This window comes from Pinus tabuliformis, chromosome X (assembly GCF_031772625.1).
Source record: "Pinus tabuliformis cultivar Carrire ecotype Pingquan chromosome X, CPIR1, whole genome shotgun sequence".
Classification (NCBI taxonomy): domain Eukaryota; kingdom Viridiplantae; phylum Streptophyta; class Pinopsida; order Pinales; family Pinaceae; genus Pinus; species Pinus tabuliformis.
Window position 1 is genome coordinate 1,030,172,416 of NC_142308.1, and position 22,572 is coordinate 1,030,194,987.

Below are 22,572 nucleotides of genomic sequence, written 5' to 3' on the forward strand. Positions count from 1 at the left end.
CCTAGGAATGTAAAATAGCTACGGCCGACATTGGGGCACAATGGATATTACAGGAAGTTTATCAAGTCATATGATCAGATAAATGCGCCAATGGATAAGTTATTAAAAAAAGATGCGATGTTTTTTTGAGATGAAGACTGTCAGTGCAGCTTGGATGTCTTGAAGGAAAAGATGGTAACTATGCCTATTTTGTTGTTTCCAGACTAGAAGAAGGAATTCCATGTGCATGTAGATTCCTCTTGCATTGTGTTAGGTTCACTATTAACACAGGAAGGAGAAGGAGAGCTTGATCATCCGATAGACTTTGTGAGCAAAAAGTTATCCAAAGCTGAGATGAGAAGAATTACTCCACTATAGAGCGCAAAGGGATGGTGATGGTCTATGTGTTGCAAAAATTTATGCATTATTTTTTGGGTGGACACTTTAAAATGTATACAAATCACTCTGCGCTGAAGTACCTGGTCAATAAACTTGCGTTGGGGGGAAAGATATGCCAATGGTTACTGTTGTTTTAGGAATACGACTTTGAAGTGATTGTGAAGTTTGGAAGGTTGAATGCAGGACCAGAACATCTGTCAAGGTTTGAAACGGGCGAAGAACCAAAGAGTTTGGAGGAAGGATTGCCGGATGCATAGCTCTTTCCGATGCACATTACAGACGATCATTTTGCCAATATCATTTAGTTTTTAACAATGGGAACAACTCCAGAAGGATATTCTACGCAGCAAAAGAAGGAGTTAGTAGTCCACGCTGCAGATTTTTTAGTGATTGTGGATCATTTGTATAATATGGGAATGAATGAGATACTACAAAGGTATGTTCCAGAATTTGAATGTGCTAGTATCCTAGTTGAAGCACATGGAGGAGTGGCAGGAGGTCACTATGCAGGAAAAGCGACCGCACAAAATATTTTTCATGCTGGGTTATGGTGGCCGACATTACACAAGGATTCTAAGGCATACTGCAAGGCGTGCGATGCTTGCCAAATGACGGGGAAGCCTTTGCAAAGAGATGAATTGCCTTTAAATCCTCAGGTTTCATTGCAGGTATTTGATAAATGGACGATTGAATTCATAGGTCCAATACAACTACCAAGTAAGAAGACGAGCGATATATCATTACTGCAGCTGAGTATTTAACCAGATGGGAAAAAGCATAGCCAATGAAGGATTATACATCTGCCACTACCACAAATGTTTTGTTTGAATATGACTTAAAATAATTTGGATGCCCTAAGATATTGATGAGTGATAGGGGTTCACATTTCTTGAATGAAACGATTAGTACGATGCTTGAGGAATTCTAGGTGTATCATCAAAAGAGCATGCCCTATCACCCACAGGTGAATGGAATAGTGGAAGTATTTAACAAAATTTTGGAGAATTGATTGACAAAGTTCTACAAAGCGTAGAGGAATGACTAGGATATGCGCGTGCCAGCAGTGTTATGGGCTTATAGGATGACTTGCAAGAAGTTGACAGGCCAAACACCATTTAGCCTAGTTTATGGGATTGCAGCAGTAATTCCCATGGAGTATATTGTCCCAATTTTACGTATTTCATCTTTGACAGAGATGGCAGATCGCGAGACCTTGGAGTAACGACTCGTGCAGATCATGGAATTAGAAGAGGATCACATTATCGTAGGATTTCACCAACAAGTGCAAAAGGAACGTGAAAAAGCATGGCATGATAAGCATATTAAGCTGCAAACTTTTAAGATAGATGATTTAGTGCTTCTATATGACAACAAGTTCACAAAATTTCCAAGGAAATTTCAAATGCACTGGTTGGGGCCATATGTTGTTAAGGATATCATGGGTGGTGCCGCAGTTTAGCTCGCGAAGCTGAATGGGGAACCATTCTTGGGGAAAGTGAATGGAAGTAGGCTGAAGCTGTACATAGGGGATCCTACCCCTGTGCAATGACCAATGGTAGAAGGACAATCTTAGTAATCCAGGCAGCTGTAAGGGATTATGGGACTATAAACTATGCTACCTGACGAGGTGAAAAACAAAGTATGGAGGCTGCGCGACAGAAGATAGGAGTGCGACAGGCGAAGATGCGCTGGATAAGCTGCACCATGGAGGATGGTACCTCACAGATGGGTCCAAAAGTAGCTGTTGGATTTACTATTCATTATTTGATGGAAAAAACTTCGTTAAAAGGAGCGGGTAGGCACCATTTATGGTGAAAATATTTTTAGATCTACTGCCAAAGATGCATTTATGATCAGAAATTGGGGGGAATGGTGGCATTTGAATTCAAAAACTCCTATAAATTGAGCATATTGGTCTGCCGAAGAACACTTTGCATTCTGAGAATTGTGTCTGAGCCCTCTTGGTTTTGTTGTATGAATCATAAGGTTTGGGAGGACTTGATTTCTAGTCCAATATTCACAACATTTCCTAAAATTAACCAGAGGACTATTCTCATGTAAATGACTACCACAAATCCTGTAGGAACTGTGAGTTTTGAAGCTGTCATCTCTGACGTGGCAGCCCATGAGATAAAAAGTATGGAATCTATGCCCAATGTTCTTACGACGCCGAGATCTCCTAGGCCGAATCAATCAGCTGCAAAATAGAAGCAGAAGAAATCGATTTTGGTGAGACATTCACCGATGAAGAACCCAGAGGTGCAGTAGAAGGAGAAAAATGATAAACATCCAGAGAAAGTGGTGGACCTGGATGAAGAAGAATTCCAAGGTGTGGAGGAATTGTATGCTGAGGAGGGTGAGCCTATCACATGGATCTAAGAGTGTATCCCTTCGTAGAAAGGAAAACCCAAAGTAACCAAAGATCCAAATTCCAAGAAATTTATGGTTTTGACACCCCTATTGCCAGAACAGGTCGAATTCGAAGGCGCGGTATTAGCGCACATTCTAGTGCTATAGATGGAATATTGGTTCTCATGGATCGTGATAAGTTTCCTCATTTAGCCACTAGTAAATATATGAAGAAAATATACTATGAAGAAACTCAAGTTACACGGCTGGAACCCATGAAGTGGGTTAGAGGTGTAAAGCAGGTTGGGTTGCTGCAAAAGCTCTGTGTACCACATTTTCACAGATCAATCATCAACACGGTGTGTGTGCGCTAGCTTCTCGCGTTGATGCATGATGGGTTCCTATGTCTTGGGGAACCCATCCTTATCATAGATATGCTCATTCATCGGATCATAAAGCTGCCCTACAAAGGGGCGGACCCTGCCAAGGAGTTTGGAGGGAAAAGTGGGGAAAAGGAGTTATCAGATAAAATGAAGTCATAATTTGGTATAGTTAAGAAGTCACGTGGATATTCTATCCTCTCCATTCAGGACTAGGTGGTGTAGTTAACCACCCAAATTCTTGCAAACAAGATTATTAGAAAATGCCACATGGATAAAGTTTTGGTGCCTGTAGTATCATTGGTTGCCTAGTGCACAAAGGGAGTACAATATAACTAGGCGAGGTACTTGTGCAAGGAGTTCCTCACAAACTATCATGAAGCACAGGAGGACAACAAACCATTCCATTATGCATGGCTCCTGTTGTTAATTGTTTTAGTAGCATGGAGATTGCCGGAGGACAGTCAGTTTCCCCTGCAGCCAAAAGATTTACCAGAGGCAGCGAAGTTTGCTTCACTGTGGTCGAAAAAGGACCTAGAGAGGATCAAGGAGTCAAATATTTTATAGATGGAGATGGATCTTAGGAAACTAATCAGTTAGCGGCCAAGGTTGTCCCCAACCTTGTACAAGCAATTAGGGGCCTTCGCAAAGTTCAAGATCGATTTCCACAACGTATCAATCAGGGTGTGGAAGGACCCTAAGAATATATGGCACAAGCTTCCATACTTAGTCTCAAAGATGGATGTGTAGGAGATTGTGGGGAGTTGGCCAACGGAGTGGCACGAACCCATAGACCTTGGTGCAGGTACCAGTAAGGGTTCTAAGAGCTCTGCTACGCAATTGACCACTGCGCAGAAGCATAAAGAGGAGGCACAGAAGGCAATGCGAGCTCTAGCTAAGCAAAAGAAGAAAGAAGTTGTTGCTAGGGAAGCTATGAAAAAAGAGTGCACTGCAAAGGAGCATGCTGAGGAAGAGCGCACTAAAATCGAAGAAGTCGAAGAATCGGCTTCGAAACATACAAATGAGCAGGAACACTCAGAGTAGGAAGGAGGCGATGGAGAGGAGCATAGAAATCCATTCGCATTGAGGAAGCATGGAAAGGAGACAATTGTTGGGCCATGAAAGAAACATAAATTAGAGAAGAAGATGCTCATCGACTCGATGGTCCTCACCGAAGTGGATCTTGACGAGATCGGCGACAAGGTCAGAGACACCACAAGGTAGATTAAACAACAATATATGCAGATGTTGGGGAGCATCCAGAAGGATCTACGTGAGTTGTAGATCTAGACTAGTAGGATTCAAGCTAGAGTTGGCCAAGCGAGTGGGGTGCAAGCAAGCTTGGTGCAAGATAGTGGGACGGTAGCAGAGTTGGAACGAACTCTAGACCTTAGAGTCATCCCTTTACCAGAAGGATCTATTCTCATGGAGTCAGAGGAAGACCATGTTGTCTTAACTATAATGAAGGACGTGGGAGTGAACTTGGCTTCCCTGCCGCTTCATACCCTCCATGCGTTGCATCAAGGGGTTTCAGACGAGCTAAGGATTAGATAGCAGTGTGCCCTTGTAGTCATAAGTGAATTTAAGGTAAATAATGAGCAGATGTTCGCGGAAAAATATCAGGCACTAAAATAAAAGGAGATGCAAGTGGAATTCAGAGCCTAGAGACAGTAATAGAGCAGGCATGCAAGATAGTTCCAAAGTTGAACATCCTGGAGGATGTCGCAACTACAGGAAAAGTCAGAAAAATGGCTGTTGTGGTCCGCCCGTCGAAGGATGAGATAGGTAGAGTTACATTCGATTTTTAGATGAAAACCTTAGAGCTTCAGTTAAAGTTATAGAAAACATCTCTGCTAGAGGTTTGGGAGCAATACAAAGCAATGATCCTGGAAAACAAGGGCACATTGTATACCGCAGTCATAGAGTGCGCGATGATGTTTGATAAGGACATGGAGTTATGGATGAAATTGAAGGAGGACCCAAACTTGTAGAGGCTTAACACAGATATCAGGGAGACACAACACAAGTATGATAAAGTCTGAGTGACTACGCGCACTTTGGTACTAGCCCAACACCTCGCGCGATTGCAGGAAGGAAAGTAGTTGCAATCACAAATGGAAGAACTGCAAAGGAAAAAGGCCCTTCTCTAGGCCATATTACAACCATGGATAGAGGAAGCCTGTCAGCTTACTTTATCGCTTCAGGAAACGTTAAGGATACTGCAATAGACAGAAATAAAAATGCTCTTAGAAGTGGAAGGCCTGATGACAAAGAAGTTGGTAGAGGAAGTACATCAGGCTGGAGTGTGGAGTGCTACTGATATCACAACATTACAGGTCAAGTTAGGTGGCTTCCACAACAAGATCAAGGCTCCAGCTGAGTAACTCGAGGGTGAGCAACCATATTTGTGTTTGGGGCCTGTTGGGATAGGTCTCTAGGGTCAGTTTTGGAGTTATTTTAGCCAATTTTTGTAAAAGTTTTGTAAAGAATGTAAAGTCTTCATGAAATGTGGATGTGGAGCGTGTAGTTAAGTAGGAGTCAAAGGGGCTTTAGCCCCTTGTTTGGGTAAGTTATAGGTTAGTTTTGAGACTCACCCATAGGTCACGGGACATGGTATTATATTGGAAATGCTATATATATTTGAGTCATAGCAGGTCTAAGAGAGGTAACTAAGAATGAAGAAAAGATAGAGATTGTTTTGGGCAAGTGCCAAGGAATTAAAGCTCTGTTTCCTATATTTAGGCGAAAGGGGAAGGCTCCTGCAGCTGAGTGTGTAGGAGGCCTTGGTATGTCTGTAGTAGAGTGCGCGGACCCCTGCAGCTGAGTGCGTAGGGTAGAAGAGTCTATATTCTGGGTGTTGAACTTAATAAAGACTAATTTTGGGAGAAATATCTTGCCTTTCAGTATTGTTCTTACTTCTGTTCATGTTATGCTTTATCGTTCAATGATATGTTTTCTGAGGAATAATGTGTAATTGCTACGTGAACCTATTGAATCTTTAATATTTGTGCATGAACTAAGTAACTATCTGTTTTCACGAAGATAAATGTTGATTTGGTTATGATTTCTGTTGAGGTGGGTAGACCTACGCGAAGGCAAATCTAGGGTTACTAATTAGTGCATGAAAGTGGATATACTGCTTCCTTCAAGTCTATAAATTCTGATCACAGACCTTCACGAAGGTCTCAAATCCATTTTCTTAGAGTTACAATAGCAGACCATAGAAGGATATAGATCTTCCCGAAGGAAAATATGAGTTACGAGGGCTTAATATCGGTTATCGCATCACCTTTCGATGCAGAAACTTGGTTCTAGCATCCCCCAATACTGCTTCGGGTGAGACTGTAGCCTGCGCTATGCAGTTTTTTGTCAAAAGGCCAGAAGTTAGGGTTTTGTTGGTTGGCACGAAAAAATTTGAACCTCGGTCAGGCCCCCTTAAGCCAACATCATTTCACATTAATTAATATTCTCCTTTCTTCCATAGGAAACTTTTCTCTTGGTCTTGATTCACAATTACAGATCCTTTGAGAGACGTGAGATAAGAGTTTTGATGGGTACCTCCATCCACTCCTAGATAAAAGTATTTCAAATTATCATCTTGGCATTGCATGCCTCTTCTTTCTCATTAACCAGTTCCACTTAACCCTTTTGTTGAAGCCTCAAAAATCGTTGCCTCAACATGGGGGAAAATCACCCGGTCCAGACCTTGGTTGGCAGCTCCTTTTCCACTTGGAGTAGTGGCTCCAACTGGGGATAATGGGACCAGTTTCCCAATTTGTTTAATGCTTGTGCTAAATGGGGTGATGTGTGATGTTTTTAGAGTAACGTTTAAGCTAACGGTAATATAGTATAAACTAATCAATCACAAATGAGTTTAACTTCTAATTTTTGAAAAACTATCTAATCATAATATACTCGGGATAAGCTTGATGTGTGCCATCTAATATAAATTCTAAAAGCAATTGGTAATAAAGATCATTCAATTACGATTAGAAGTGAATCCATTTTGACAATAATTGTTTCATATAAAAAGTTAGCCAAAACGACTGTGAGAAATATATCGCATAAATAGTTATTCATATATTCAGAATAAGATAAAGATCATCATCATACAAAAGTGCAATAAAGATAATCAAAATTCAGATTTTAATACATAAATAATTCGAAAAAGAAGTGATTGCTTAATACACAAGTAAAAAGTATTACAAGATAAAAGTACCATTTATAATACGTCCTACTCATGTGTTTCAACAATATTGATCTATCTTCAATCCATTCAACATCATCTAAGTGTACAAAAGTGCAATTTCAGTAGAAGAAGCTAAATCAGATAAAAATAAATCATGTTCCATATATTTCACCAGAACTTCCTCAAAGGGACAGAAGTGCATGTTTTGAAGAGAGTTTCTGATAAAATTCTGGACCCCTCTCTAAATGCATAAGAGGGGTTTAAATACTAAAACTATAAAACTAAAAATAGATTATTACAAAAATAGTTGAGGAGGTTTAAACGACCTACCTCAATTTATGCAAAAATAAAACCAAAATTAAAGCAAATAGGGTGAGTAACTATGTTGCATTCGATCCTTGAGATCTCAAATATCCACCACGGGCTTCAGTTTTGTAGGTTGGTCAACTTCATCTTTCAATTTTCCATCGAATATGACATTGATCAGTGCTGGCACCATTTTCTTGGAAGAAGTGGTTAGGCATCGCAGGGTCATCCATTGGCTGTGAGGCTTGACCAAATGTTGCCAATATGCCTCCCAGTCTAGCCTGGTCATTTGCCTTATCACTTTCGCTTTTTCTTTCGCTGCCTGTTTCCATTGTTGTTCAAGCTATTTTGCATCTGGAAGGAACCTTGGAATGGACTCTGCCACTAGATTGGCACCATGCAAATTCTCATTGATATTTTCTATGATAATGTTTGTTGCTACCACCGCATCTGCTATTTCCTTTTCTGCTTCTTTAAGCCGAGAATCCCAACTTGCAAAAATAATTTCCTTATGTCATTCTTCTAGCTTGGGCAGGTTGGCCTTTCTCCCCTCCTCTCTATTTTGCCAAGCGATGAAATCAGAGACATTTTTAAAGATCTCAGCATATTCAAGTCACATTTCTACGACTTGACTTGTTAGTTTATCACTTGTTTCACAATACAATTTCCAGTGGGAAATCTTCTGACAAAGTAATTCTTTCTGATGTGTCAACTGGGAATTAAGTCCAAGTGCTTCGGTAATAAACTGATCAATTTTTGGATCGTCTTTATGTAGATCAGTTATTGCCTGCACTTGTGCTTCCTTCTCGGCTAAGCTGATTCAATGTTCTATTTTCATCTGTTCAAATTCTTGTTGAAGCTTGGCCAACTGTATCTTTGCCTGCTGGTCGTATTTGACTCGCTGTAATTGTTGCTCAAGCGACGTTATTTTATTTTCATTTTCTCTAAGAAACATTTGGAGTTTTGTTTCTTTGTCTATGGTCGCTGTAGCATAAGAACCTGCAAACTGTGAGAGTCTAGTTAGGTTGGCAAATGGATCGACATGCAAGTCCTTCCATAGAACATCCATTAATTCATTTTTAGGGGTAGTAATAGCTATAGAGTCCAATTTTCTTTTCTTTCTTTTCCTTTTCACCATGAATTTATGCTATGGGCTATAGAATACATCTTGATGGGGTATTTCTTCAATCCTCAGAATTATTTTGGACGTGGGAGTAACAGGGATATTCTCTACTTCTTGTTCATTTGCAGTTTCTTCCACTGTAATTTCCAGAGTTGTTTTCTATTGTGGAGTTTGCAACTCTGGCACCTGTTCCTCTATATTGAGACTTTTATTAAAATTATCCCACTCTTCCTCTAAGTCAATTACCATGGGTTTTATTGGTTGTGCAGAGGTAGTAGGGATTTCAACTTGCTTTCTAGCTGAAGCTTCTTCAACTATATTTTATGTAGATTGGGACGTATCATCGATGCTTCTGCTTTTGGCATTTTGTGATGACTGTCGCAATTCCCTGATAGATTTTTCTTGAGACTCTGCCCCAGAATCGGATTTGGAATTTTCTTTGGAGTCACCTTCTATAGTCACACTAGGAGTAGGCTCCCTTATTGGTTCAATTAATAATTGGTCCAATGGGACCATTGCCAGCCTTCTTTCTCTGTAACTGTAAAATTTTTCCAGATATTCATGGTAAAAAAGTAGTTGTGCCATATGCTTCACCTCTGTAAAGGTGTTTTTCTGCAAAAATATATCATCAAAAACATCCTCCTCATTAGTGAATACTTTTATTTTCACCAAAGCGGTGAAATTCTTGACAGTGCTGAACGGGTCATACTTTCGTCCATGGAATTTGGGTAATTGCAGAGATAGCATGTTCTCTACTTCTTTGAACGTGTTTCCCAGGTCATGTAGTGCAAATGCTTCGCACTATATAGGGAATGTAGACCAACCAGCCTTCTTTGACTCTTTTAGTGTATGGCTCATTCCTCCCTCACTAGTTGTCTAATAGGCTATCTCCCTAGCCATCAATTTATCTGGAACATAGTATGGGAGGATGTGGGGGGAGGTGATGCTACCAAAAACTATGATATATTTAAATGTCTCCTCCCTAAACCATCTGGACACTGGGAGGATGTCAACTTCAACTTCTTGGGAAAACCTGGGGGCATCTCGATTATAAAGCTGCTTGTGAATAGGAAGCATAACTCCATGGCAAATCTTGAAAAAATGTGGTTGAAAATTGGATTCCCACATGACCTTATGGTACATGTGAATGGGAAGTGGATTTCGAACAATCCATTTCCATCCCATGATGGGGAACTTTGAACTAAAACAAATAGCATCCATAACATAGGCACTCATAAAAAATGGAGGGTAAACAATCGAAGCAATACTTCTTCTCCTTCTATACTTGATAATTATTTTTTCTAAATTGTATGACAAGATTTGGGCCCAATTCATTATAGTCGCGAACTACATCTATTAACGACAACCACTATGGGGAGAACTTAGTACTATTTGATCTTCCAAACAATCTACATAACATAGTCGTAGCAAAACTATAAGGGGGAAAAATAACCATAGTAGTGTACATACCATTTTTGTCTTTCTTGATTTTATCTTCATTATTCGACCAGGCGCAGGTGCAATCCACTGGGTCGTTGTTCTCTTTAGAAAACTTCTCTACGAATTACCTTTTGTAGATGACCTGTGGCTCTGGTAGGTGGTACATAAGCCGTAGGTTTTCCGGGGTAAAAGATCCGATGACCCCTTAGCTTCTCATCTTGAATTTTGTGTCTGAGATGTCAGATTCATCGATAACCCATTTTACCATGTCAGTATAAGGGACTATCTTCGGCTGAGTGGCTATGCGGTGGAAAACAAGCAATCATTCTCTAGCATGTAAGCGTCTGAGGAATCTCGTTCGTCAACTGTAACATTTGTTTCCATAATCCTTGGTTGTTCCTCCTCCAGTATGTTGTACATAGTCTCCCATGTAGAGGTTCCTCCCTCTCTGCTGCATGTGGTATCTGTGAATAGGGGAGTCATATCTGTCTTCTTAGAGGCTACAACCTTGCCTTTCTTCCCCATTGTTCTCAACGCTCTTCTCTGCGGGTTTTTCCTGAAATGAAGAACAACAGCTATTGGACACTCAAAGATGAACATAAAAATGAAATAATGCAGATAGCTTGTAAAGGTGGTAAAAGAAGCATTATTTGAATGCACGTAACAAGATATCGTATCAAGCTGAATGGATTTTCACACATAAATGTAGTTATTTCCCACTAATGCCCACTAATGATTCGTTATCCCTTAGCTTTATTGCTCATAAATGTTTGCGTCGTAAAATGGGATGAAAGCTTCTAGGGTGGCGAGCCATTGTACTGCAATGATAGCGATTGTGCAATTTGTGAAGCAATATCGTAGATCGCAATATCGTAAGATGTGCCTTTTAGCATTCTTACCTCATGCTGTGTATCTGCGAGATGTGAGATGCGAGTCATCCATTAGCTGTTTTACGTATAGTTAATTGCTAAGTTTATCCTATGCAATAGACTTGACAAACTCAAAATATTTACTTTTAATATGCTAAGGTATGGGTACAGGTGCAAATCGCATTTCACAATATCGGGTGATGGTAAGTGCAAAGCATTTGCTTGAATGCCCGAAATGCGATGCGATAAAAGCCAAAGCACCATCGCAGTTTCGCAACTCACAAATCTTGCTATATCGTTTTTAAGAGAGAGTTCTTTGTAAGTTATGATATGTGATGCGATACTTAAGCCTAAAAAGCTTAAGGACTTTTGTTTTCATCAGATTCTATGATAATTTAGACCATGGAGCCCTTATTTAATCACTTTGATTGATTTTGGAGGTTTTAGGTTCCTTAGTGGGTTTTAGACATGCTATATATGAACAGGTAAGTTTTTCATAGTTCCCAAAAAGGTTTTGATTGTTATCTTTGCTTTATTCAAAAAATAAAAGAAATGACCAAATTCTAAGTTTTGTTTTTTGGATGAAACATTTTAAAGGTTACCCATTTAGTTAATGTAACATTAACTACTATCATTAACAAATGGGAGGTTGTTGAATACCACAACAATTGGCAATTCACATGGGAAAACTAGTTATCTCTGAGAGTTTTTTGAAATTTCTAAAACTTCCAAAATAAAGATAGTATTGAAAATAAAGCAAATTATATGGAATATAAGGTAAGAAATACTGCTTTAGTAATAAAACAATTATCTGCCTAACTACCATTCTTTTGACTATTCTTTTCTTATAAAAAATAACATTGTCTACATCAGTCTTGTTTTTTTAAAAATAAAAGTGATGAGTCTCTCCCCAGATTGGCTTTTGGTTTACTTTGTTGTCATAGGTAGAGCCTCTGCTGCCAGAAGGCGTTCATAACCTAGACATGGTTACCTTTTAACTAGCAATGACCCAATATTCAACTTAAATCAAAATGAAATTTTAAAGATAAGCTCGTAAGTATACTTATTGCTTTCTTCATTTTTTGAAGTAATTCATTTGTTTCTTCAGCTTTTCATCTGTATTTCCTAAAGGATAATGTATTGGTTTGGTGACCAACATTGACAATGCCATTCACTTGATTCGTAACTTAACTGAACAAGCTAGCTCATGATGAAACCCCTTGTCTTTTGATTATATAATCATAAGCCATTACCCTATTTTGATATGTAGTTTTGGTAATGTAAGTTTAGTTATAATCTTATGATCATGGTAAGTTGGCTCTTGATGAGACCTCTTATCCTTTAAGTTTAGGTATATTTTAGAATTACACTCTAAAAATGAAAACCGACTAAGTGGGGAGGATATTTGGCCCCCTAAGAGCTTCTGGACGATAGTTGTAGAGTTTATAGAGATGCCTTTCTGGCGAGAGACTTTTCTTTGTATAGATTCTTTTCTAGATTGACATAAAGGAGTAGTTTCTCTTTTAAAGTTAAGCTTCATCAAAATCAGATTATTAAGGAGGAAGACAATTAATTTAATAGCAATCAAACTTAACTATACATTTCATATGTGAAGATTACTTCCATTAAAAATCTTTACTTATACAAGCGAAAAGTCAAAATTGAAAAGAGACTATTCTTTGTAAAACCAAAAGTGAATGCTTTTGAATTGGTATTATTATTTATAAAAGAAAATTTTAACTATGGGCAGTAATATACACTGAACAAAAGAGATCATCTTCTATGGAAAGTATTTCTTTAGGACCTATCCATTAATAGGTAGAGATTCTCTCTTACCTAATAAATCCTGTAGCAGAAAAGTTGATGGGCCTAACTATTCCACAATCTGAAATGGGCCCAACCATATTTGTTGGAACTTGGTATGCTTACTTTCTCTTCATGGGCTTTATCCAATTTTAATACTAGGTCTCCGAGTTGGAAAGATTTTGAAGCTACAAAATTTGAATCAAAGGAGGCTTTGACTAACAGCTGATGATGTGCATGCGTGGTCCTAGATTTTTCCCTTTCCTCTTCAAGCTTAAGAATTTGTAATTGTCTAACTTGCATAGATGAGGAAGGGTTTTCTCCAATGAATTGAACTAAGGCTAAGGAGGGAATGACTATGCTTGTTGGTAAGACTGATTCTTTCCCATAGACAAAATTAAAAGGAGAAGTGATGATGGAGGCTTTGTGAGTTATTCGATCTGCCCATAGAGCAAACACTAAAGACTTATGCCATTTGTTTTGGCCTTTTTCAACAGTACGTTTAATGATCCTGATGAGATTTTTGTTTGTGGATTCAGCTAGTCCATTTCCTTGCGAATAATAATTTGCCGAATACTTAAGCTTAAAACCTCTTTTAAGAGAAAATTATGTCATAACATTGCCTGAAAAATAAGATGCATTATCAAACATTAAAGCAGACAGTAAGCCAAATCTGGTGATGATAAATTGATCTATAAATTCAACAATATTTTCTGAATTGGCTACCTTTAGTGGGATTGCCTCTACTCATTTGGTGAAATAATCAGTGACTGTAAGAATGTATCTATGTTGTTTAGAAGAATGAGGAATGATATCACCTATTACATCCAATCCCCATTGTTCAAATGGTTGGTTGATGTTGATGGGTTGTAATGGTAGCGCGGGTTTTCTCTGTCTTCCAACAGCTATTTGACAAACCTTACATCTTCTTACATAACTGTGTGCATCTTTGAATAGAGTTGTCCAGTAATAGGTAGCATGCAGGATTTTATGTGCCGTAGTGTCACCTCCAAAGTGACCACCAACTGGTCCATCATGAAGTTCCTGCAACACCTTCTCTGCCTCAGATTTTTCAAGACATCTAAGTAAAACAGAATCATAATTTCTTCTGAAAAGTACATTGTTGACAATCTGATATTGCCTTGCTTTTAATCTCAAGGCTCTTTTCTTTGTGTAGTTCAATTGGACTGGTGCATATCCATTTTTTAAGTAAAATATGATATCATCATACCTTGATTCCATGTCGTTGAGGCTTACCTCATATATTTGTACATTGTCACCTGAATGCTGCAACTCTGATAGATTTGAAGTGCCCGCCAACATCCTGCAAAAACCTTGACCTTTTACAATTTTAACTGGTTTAATTTCTATGTCATATTCTTGCAAGGCAGTGACCCAGTTTGCTCTCTTTTCTGCTACGTCCCTTTTTATTAAAATATTTATTACCGCTAAGAAGGGTACTATGACTTTAGTGTGGGTTTTGAGGAGAAAAGGTCTAAAGTTTTTTATAGATTTGAAAACAGTAAAAACCTATTTTTCAACATCTGAGTAATTTAATTCAACTCCTTGCAAATTGGAGCTAAAGAAAGAGATTGGAGCTTCAACGTTATCTTGATTTGCTTGTGTCAATATGGCCACATATTATTTCTAAGAAGCGAAAGTATATAAAATGAAATGATTGAAAAAATTCGGGGTTGCTAGAGATGGGGCGTTAATAATTGCTTGTTTTATGAAGCCAAAAGCTTCATGTTTTGAATGTCCCCATTTAAGCAAAGAATTTTTCTTTATCATGGATTGAAGAGGTAAAACAATTCTTGAGAAGTCAGGGACAAATATTTAACAAAATTTATTTGACCTAGGAAAGATTGCATTAATTTCTTATTATGTGGTAAAGGTATTTCGGAAATTTCTCTAATTCTGTCAAGGTCGATATGAATTCCTACTTTGGAAACAATGAATCCAAGGAGATTTCCTTCACTTAACGTGAAAAAAGGATTTTTAGGGTTCAGAGAAATTCCATACCTTCGGCAAAGTTCAAAGATTTGTTTCAAGTCTCTTAGATGATTACTGCCTTTTTTGGAGTATAATGTTATATCATCTAAGTAGATCACTACTGACTTATTTACCAAACCTTTGAAAGATATATCCATGACTCTCTGGAAAGTAGCACCAGCGTTGATCAGTCCAAATGACATCTTCTGATAAGCATAAGTTCCCCACTTTGTCTTGAATGTAGTTTTCAGCTGGTCATCTGGATGTACTAAGATTTGGTTATAACCTGAGAGTCCGTCTAGGCAAGACATTAGTTCAAAGCCCGCTACTAATTGCAAAATCTATTCCATAGGAGGTAATGGGAAATTTTCCTTCTGGCAAGATTTATTGAGGTTGCGGAAATATATACATATCCGAATATCGTTGTTCTCTTTCTTGACTGGGAAAAGATTGGAAACCCATCGGGAGTGTCTGACAGTAAAAATAATTTTGGCTTTCAGCAGTTTATTCAACTCAAATTTAATTTGAATTTCTAAATTAGGATGGATTTTCCTCAATTTCTGTTGAATACGTCTTTCATCAAATATCATAGGAATAGTGTGTTGGATAATAGAGGTGTCATATGTTTTGAGATCTTCATAGTTCCATGCAAAGATATTCTTATATCTTTTCAACAAAATTATAAAAGATTCTTTTTTGTCTAACGTAAGACCTAGACCTAAGTTAATGTTTTGAGGTTTTAAATTAGTCCCAAGATTGATCAATTCAAATCTCAGAGTTGAACTCTGAAGTTTTGAATTAGTAGATCGTATAAATCTCTCTTTAAGGTGATATAAATCTTCCAACTTAACTACGGACTTTGGTATAGCATTAATGAAGTTTCTTGTTTAAGTTGGTTATCATGTTGTTCTTCATCAACTATATGGTCGTCGTATAAACCTTCTGAGGTCAGGAAGCTTATGATATCCAGATCGTTATTAAAGACTCCTCAGTTGGTGATATTATCAAGGATGGAAGGCCTAAAAATAAATTTGATGGAGAATCAATTTGGGCTATAATCTTCTGGAGGGATAAGCTTGGAAGCAACATTAGCTAGAAGACCAACACTAGTATTCTGGAGTCTTGGGATAGGGGAAATATTAAACGCTGTAAAGTGGAGAGTTAGATCTTGAACTAACGACTGATAATGTTTCAAGTGTCCTCATAAACAATGTATAGTGCTTCTTACCTATTTTATGACAATTTCCGAATCCCCGAACACTTGGAGGTATTTTACGTTAAGGCCAATTTCCATATACAGACCTTGAATTAGTGCCTCATATTCAAGAGTATTGATGGTGCAATCAAATTCAGGTCTGTATGCTAGTATAGTTTTCTCCCCCTTTGGGATAACTAAGATGCAACCTGCTCCTGCTCCATCATTGGATTTAGATCCATAAAAAAATAATTTCCAAAATAAAGATTTATAGATTTATCTACAAAATTTACACATTTAGAAGTGTCTGTTTGGAAAAAATTTCAATTTGAGAGACAACAGAGTTTTATAAGAAAGGTGAAGTATAAGCATTGAAATTTCCTATAAATGATTCTATATAATAATTTCCGATGATATTTTTGCTATACGCAACTGGTTCTTTTTATCCTTCTAATTCTGTCACTATGAACTTTTGATGTTTCTCACGATCAACCCTTATTTGATTTGGTTTATTGTTATAGGGAAACCACAAGTGAGACCAATCAGTTGCAAAATAACCATGAAGTTTTTATGACTAGTCTCTACTAAGGATTAAACCATAGAACTCAGGAATGTCAGCTACAAGTATGTCGATGACTTGGAAAGATTTGGGGTTTGATGAAAGTTTGATGGTTACTTGATTAAGTTCCCAGATGACTTCGACTTGAGAGCGATCTAACTAAACTATTCGTACAACAAATTTCTGAGGCTGAACATTCAACTTCTCACAAACTGTTCTGGGAAAGATGTTAGATGAAGCTATGGAATCAACCAGACAGTTGTGTAAGTTTTTGTTAAAGAATTAAAAAGTAAGAAGAAACGACAGAGTGTGGGATTTTGATCTTCCACTAATTAAAGCTATATCAGTTGGATCTATTTTATTCAAAGAAGCACTAGGGGGCCTTCCCATTTCATAGGCAGATTTCGAGATTACCACAGCAGGAAGTGGTGCAGTAGGTACTGCTTTAAGTTCTTTCAAAAGTAACTTCTGTTGATGTTTCAATTTGCGAAGCTCATGAAATGTAATCTTTACCCTAGTTTTCTTCATATCATCGATAATATTATATTCCATTTCATCAGAAACTATCAAAGTTTTAGATGAAGGAGAAAGATCCAATTGAGTAGGTGTTGTCTTAGTGAATTTTGGTATAGATTTCTTACCTATTGCTTTAACCCTAGGGGGTGACATTGAAGCCTTTTGTTTCGGATTTGTTTGTGACAATTCGATAGGATTTTACTTTGAGTAGCGATAGACAAGGTTTCTTGAGTTTCTTCATTGGGAAGTGTAAAATCCCACATCCCTTGTGACTTTTGTACTTCCTCCTCATCCATTTGTTCTTCGCTAGGTGAAACTTTATCCTCATCTAACTTGGCATTTGATATGGCATTTGGAGGCTTAGGATCAGCAGGGGGATTCGTTTTGAATGGCTTGAAAGGTTTTTTAGAGGAAGTCTCTGCTACTTATTTCTTAATATCAACCATTTCATTAGACATGGTTTTGAGGACTTTCTGTAACCCTTCAAGATCAAAAGGATCTTATGGTGGTTTCTTCTTAGAGTCATCTATGAAGGTTACTTTCTTAGATTTCTATTCTTCTAATGCATTTCTCTTTTTGACAACTAGGATGCGTTTTTCTACAGCTATTGCCTCTTTCATATTTTCTGCCAAGGTTGGTTTGGCAGCTCTATCAACAAAGATAGCTGTGTTTGACGGCAAGGAAGAGATGTACCACTCATTTTGGACCTCATCGCTAGGCTTAGATGCTGCTAGTATTTTATTCAATAGTTTATTGAAGCGAGAGTTGAAGTCCTTGATGGGTTCTCTTGGCTCAACTTTCAAATTGGAGAGATCATTAATTAAGGTAGTTGTAGATCTATCATCTCCAAACTTTGTTAAAAATTTCTCTTGAAAAGCATCCAACTATTAATAGAACTTGATGATAATGAAAAGTACCATGATCATGTTGCTCCCTGCAAAGTATATGGGAATAGTCTTACAACTGCGTCTTCCTCCTCTACTTGATTTAAGTTAATGGGCAACATAAAATTATTTATATGTTCCTTAGCCAATAGGCCATTATCAAGATTGAATTTGGGCAACCATTTTTCTGGATGTGCTGGTAATTGATGTAAAGGACCAGCCATCCTAACTGCTCCTGGGTTTGTTAATGTCCTTGGAGGATTTTGTGACATTGCTGGTATGTGGGTAGGGGGAGGTGTTGCAGTAGGGTTTGAAGGTGATTAGGTAGAGAACCTGTGTAAATCACGATATGGAGTGGTGGGTTGGATGAGTGATCTTGAGAGAGTATAGATGGGATGGATGAAGATGATGATAAAACCTCGTTGTGAGATTCAGATGGTGTCTTCTTAGATTTCTTCTAGCTTGGAAGAGGAAATTCAAACAAATGTATTCTAAACTTTTCGCTATGTGCTCTAGTTAACAACCAAGATGGAGTGAACTGAGAGATAACACTATCCTGAGATATCTCAGATTATTTTTGTGATAGAAAAATCCTTTGTAATTTTTGAATGAAAGATTGAACTTCAGGGGTTTCGGTAAGAGAACAAAGCTCTGGATTGATTGTGTTTTCAACAACAGGTTGTATAATATTCTGTGCAACTTCTCTCTTAGGGTCAGGGGATTTAGAAGACTTTTGAGAAGTTGGAGGTGAGGGTGAGGGAGTTTTACTCTTAGAATGGCCTGTTAATTTGGATTTACTTGCCATTCACAGTTCAGGCCCTCCTTCTAGTGCCAAAATGTTGAAGCCTCAAAAATCATTGCCTCAACATGGGGGAAAACCACCTGGTCCAGACCTTGGCTGGTAGCTCATTTTTCCTTTGGAGTAGTGGCTCTGACTGAGGATAATGGGACTAGTTTCCCAATCTATTTAATGCTTCTGCTAAATGGGGTGATGTGTGATGTTTTTAGAGTAACTTTTAAGCTAACGGTAATCTAGTCTAAACTAATCAATCACAAATGCATTTAACTTCTAATTTTTGAAAAACTATCTAATCATAATATACCCAGGATAAACTTGATGTATGTGATCTACAATAATTTCTAAAAGAAATTGGTAATAAAGATCATTCAATTACAATTAGAAGTGAATCTGTTTTGAAAATAATCATTTCTTATAAAAGGTTAGCCGAAACGATTGTGAGAAATATATCGCATAAAGAGTTATTCATATATTCAACATAAAATAAAGATCATCATCATACAGAAGTGCAATAACGATAATCAAAATTCAGACTTTCATACATAAATAATTCGAAAAAGAAGTGATTTCTTAATACACAACTAAAAAGGATTACGAGATACAATTACCATTTATAATATGTCCTACTCATGTGTTTTAGCAATATTGATCTATCTTCAATCCATTCAACATCATCTAAGAGTACAAAAGTGCAATTTCAGTAGAAGATGCTAAATCAGATAAAAATAAATCCTATTCCATATATTTCACCAGAACTTCCTCAAAGGGACAGAAGTGCATGTTTTGAAGAGAGTTTCTAATAAAATTATGGACCCCTCTCTAAATGCATGAGAGGGGTTTAAGTACTAAAAATATAAAACTAAAAATAGATTATTACAAAAATAGTTGAGGAGGTTTAAACGACTTGCCTCAATTTAAGCAAAAATAAAATCAAAAGTAAAGTAAACAGGGTGACTGACTATGTTGCATTCGATTCTTTAGATCACAAATATCCACCATGGGCTTCAACTATGTAGGTTGTCCGACTTCAACTTTCAACTGTCCATTGAATACAACATCGGTCAATGCTGGCGCCATTTTCTCGGCAGAAGTGGTTAGGCATCGCAAGGTCATCCATTGGTTGTGAGGATTGACCAAATGTTGCCAATATTCCTCCTAGTCTAGCCTAGTCATTTGCCTTATCACTTCCACTTTTTCTTCTGTTGCCTGTTTCCATTGTTGTTCAAGCTGTTTCGCATATAGAAGGAACCCTGGAATGGACTCTGCCACTAAATTGGCACTATGAAAATTCTCATTGATATTTTCTATGATAATGTTTGTTGTTGCCGCTGCGTCTACTATTGCCTTTTCTGCTTCTTTAAGCCGAGAATCCCAGCTTGCAAACAAAATTTCCTTGTGTGATTCTTCTATCTTGGGTAAGTCAGCTTTTCTCCCCTCCTCTATATTTTGTCAGGCGATGAAATCAGAGACCTTTTTAAACATCTCATCATATTCAAGTCGCATTTATATGACTTGACTTGTCATTTTATCACTTGTTTCGCAATAAGATTTTGAGTGTGAAATCTTCTGGAACAGTAATTCTTTATGATGTGTCAACTGGGAATTAAGTCCGAGTGCTTCGGTAATAAACTGATCAATTTTTGGATCGTATTTATGTAGATCAGTTATTTCCTGCACCTTTGCTTCCTTCTCAGCTAAGTTAATTCGATGTTCTATTTGCATCTGTTAAAATTATTGTTGAAGCTTGGACAACTGTATCTTTGCCTATTGGTTGGATTTGACTTGCTGTAATTGTTGCTCAAGTGACGTTATTTTATTTTCCTTTTCTCTAAGCAACATTTGGACTTTTGTTTCTTTGTCTATGGTCGTTGTAGCATAAGCACTTGCAAACTGTGAGAGTCTAGTTAGGTTGGCGAATGGATCGACAGGTGAGTCCTTCCTTAGAACATCCATTAAGGTCATTTTCAGGGGTAGTAACAGCTATAGAGTCAAATTTTCTTTTCTTTCTTTGCCTTTTCACCACGGCCTTATGCTGAGGGCTATAGAATACATTCAGAGGGGATATTTCTTCAATCCTCAGAATTGTTTCGGAGGTGGGGGTAACAAGGATATGCTCTACTTCTTGTTCATTTGCAGTTTCTTCCACTGTAATTTCCAGAGTTGTTTTTTGTTGTGGAGTTTACAACATTGGCACCTTTTCCTCTATATTGAGACTTTTATTAAAATTATCCCACTCTTCCTCTAAGTCAATTACCGTGGGTTTTATTGGTTGTGCAGAGGTAGTAGGGATTTCAACCTGCTTGCTAGCTGAAGCTTCTTCAACTATCTTTTGTGTAGATTGGGTCGTATCCTCGATGCTTCTGCTTTTTCCATTTTGTGATGACTGTCGTGATTCCCTGATAGATTTTTCTTGAGACTCTACCCCAGAATCGGATTTGGAATTTTCTTTGGAGTCACCTTCTATAGTCACACTGGGAGTAGGCTCCCTTATTGGTTCAATTAATAATTGGTCCAATGGGACCATTGCCAACCTTCTTTCTCTGTAACTGTAAAACTTTTCCAGATATTCATGGTCAAAAAGTAGTTGTGCCATATTATTCACCTTTGTAAAGGTGTTTTTCTGCAAAAATATGTCATCAAAAACATCCTCCTCATTAGTGAATACTTTTATTTTCACCAAAGTGGTGAAATTCTTGACAGTGTCGAACAGGTCATATTGTTGTCCAAGGAATTTGGGTAATTGCAGAGATAGCATGTTCTCTTCTTCTTTGAATGCATGTCCCAATTCGTGTAGTGCAAATGCTCCACATTGCATAGGGAATGCAGGACAAATGGCCTTCTTTGACTCTTTCAGTGTATGGCTCATTCCTCCCTCACTAGCTGTCTGATAGGCTATCTCCCTAGCCATCAATTTATCTGGAACATAGTATGGGAGGATGTGGGGGGAGGTGATGTTGCCAAAAACTCTGATATATGTAAATGTTTCCTCCTTGAACCATCTGGCCACTGGGAGGATGTCAACTTCAGCTTCTTGGGAAAACCTGGGGGCGTCTTGATTATAAAGCCGCTTGTGAATAGGGAGCATAACTCCATGGAAAATCTTGAAAAAATGTGGTTGAAAATTTGATTCCCAAATGACCTTGTGTTACATGTGAATGGGAAGTGGATTTTGAACAATCCATTTCCATCCCATGATAGGGAAATTTGAACTAAAACAAATAGATCCATAAGATAGGCACTCATAAAAAATGAAGGGTAAACCCTCGAAGCAATACTTCTCCTTCTATACTCGATAATTATTTTTGCTAAATTGTGTGACAAGATTTAGGCCCAATTCATTATAGTTGCATTAACGACTACGTCTATTAACGACAACCACTCTGGGGAGAACTTAGTACTATCTGGTTTGCCAAACAATCTACATAACATAGCCGCAACAAAACTATAAGGGGGACAAATAGACGCAGTAGTGTACATACCATTTTTGTCTTTCTTGATTTTCTCTTCATTATTTGACCAGGCGCGGGTGCAATCCGTTGGGTCGATGTTCTCTTTAGCAAAATTCTCTATGAATTTCCTGTTGTAGATGACCTATGGCTCTGGTAGGTGGTACATAAGCCGTAGGTTGTCTGGGGTAAAAGATCCGATGACCCCTTGGCTTCTCATCTTGAATTATTTGTCTGAGATGTCAGCTTCATCGATAACCCATTTTACCATGTTGGTATAAGGGATTATCTTTGGCCGAGTGGCTATGTGGTGCAAAAATGAGCAAACCGTCTCTAGCATGGAA

General features: G+C 37.9%; 1 pseudogene; it reads left to right on the top strand.

The window, feature by feature from the left end:
* The first annotated feature begins 986 nt into the window (after window positions 1–986).
* Window positions 987–22,572, top strand: part of LOC149143274 (protein argonaute 1B-like) — a 29,589-nt pseudogene continuing 8,003 nt past the window's right edge.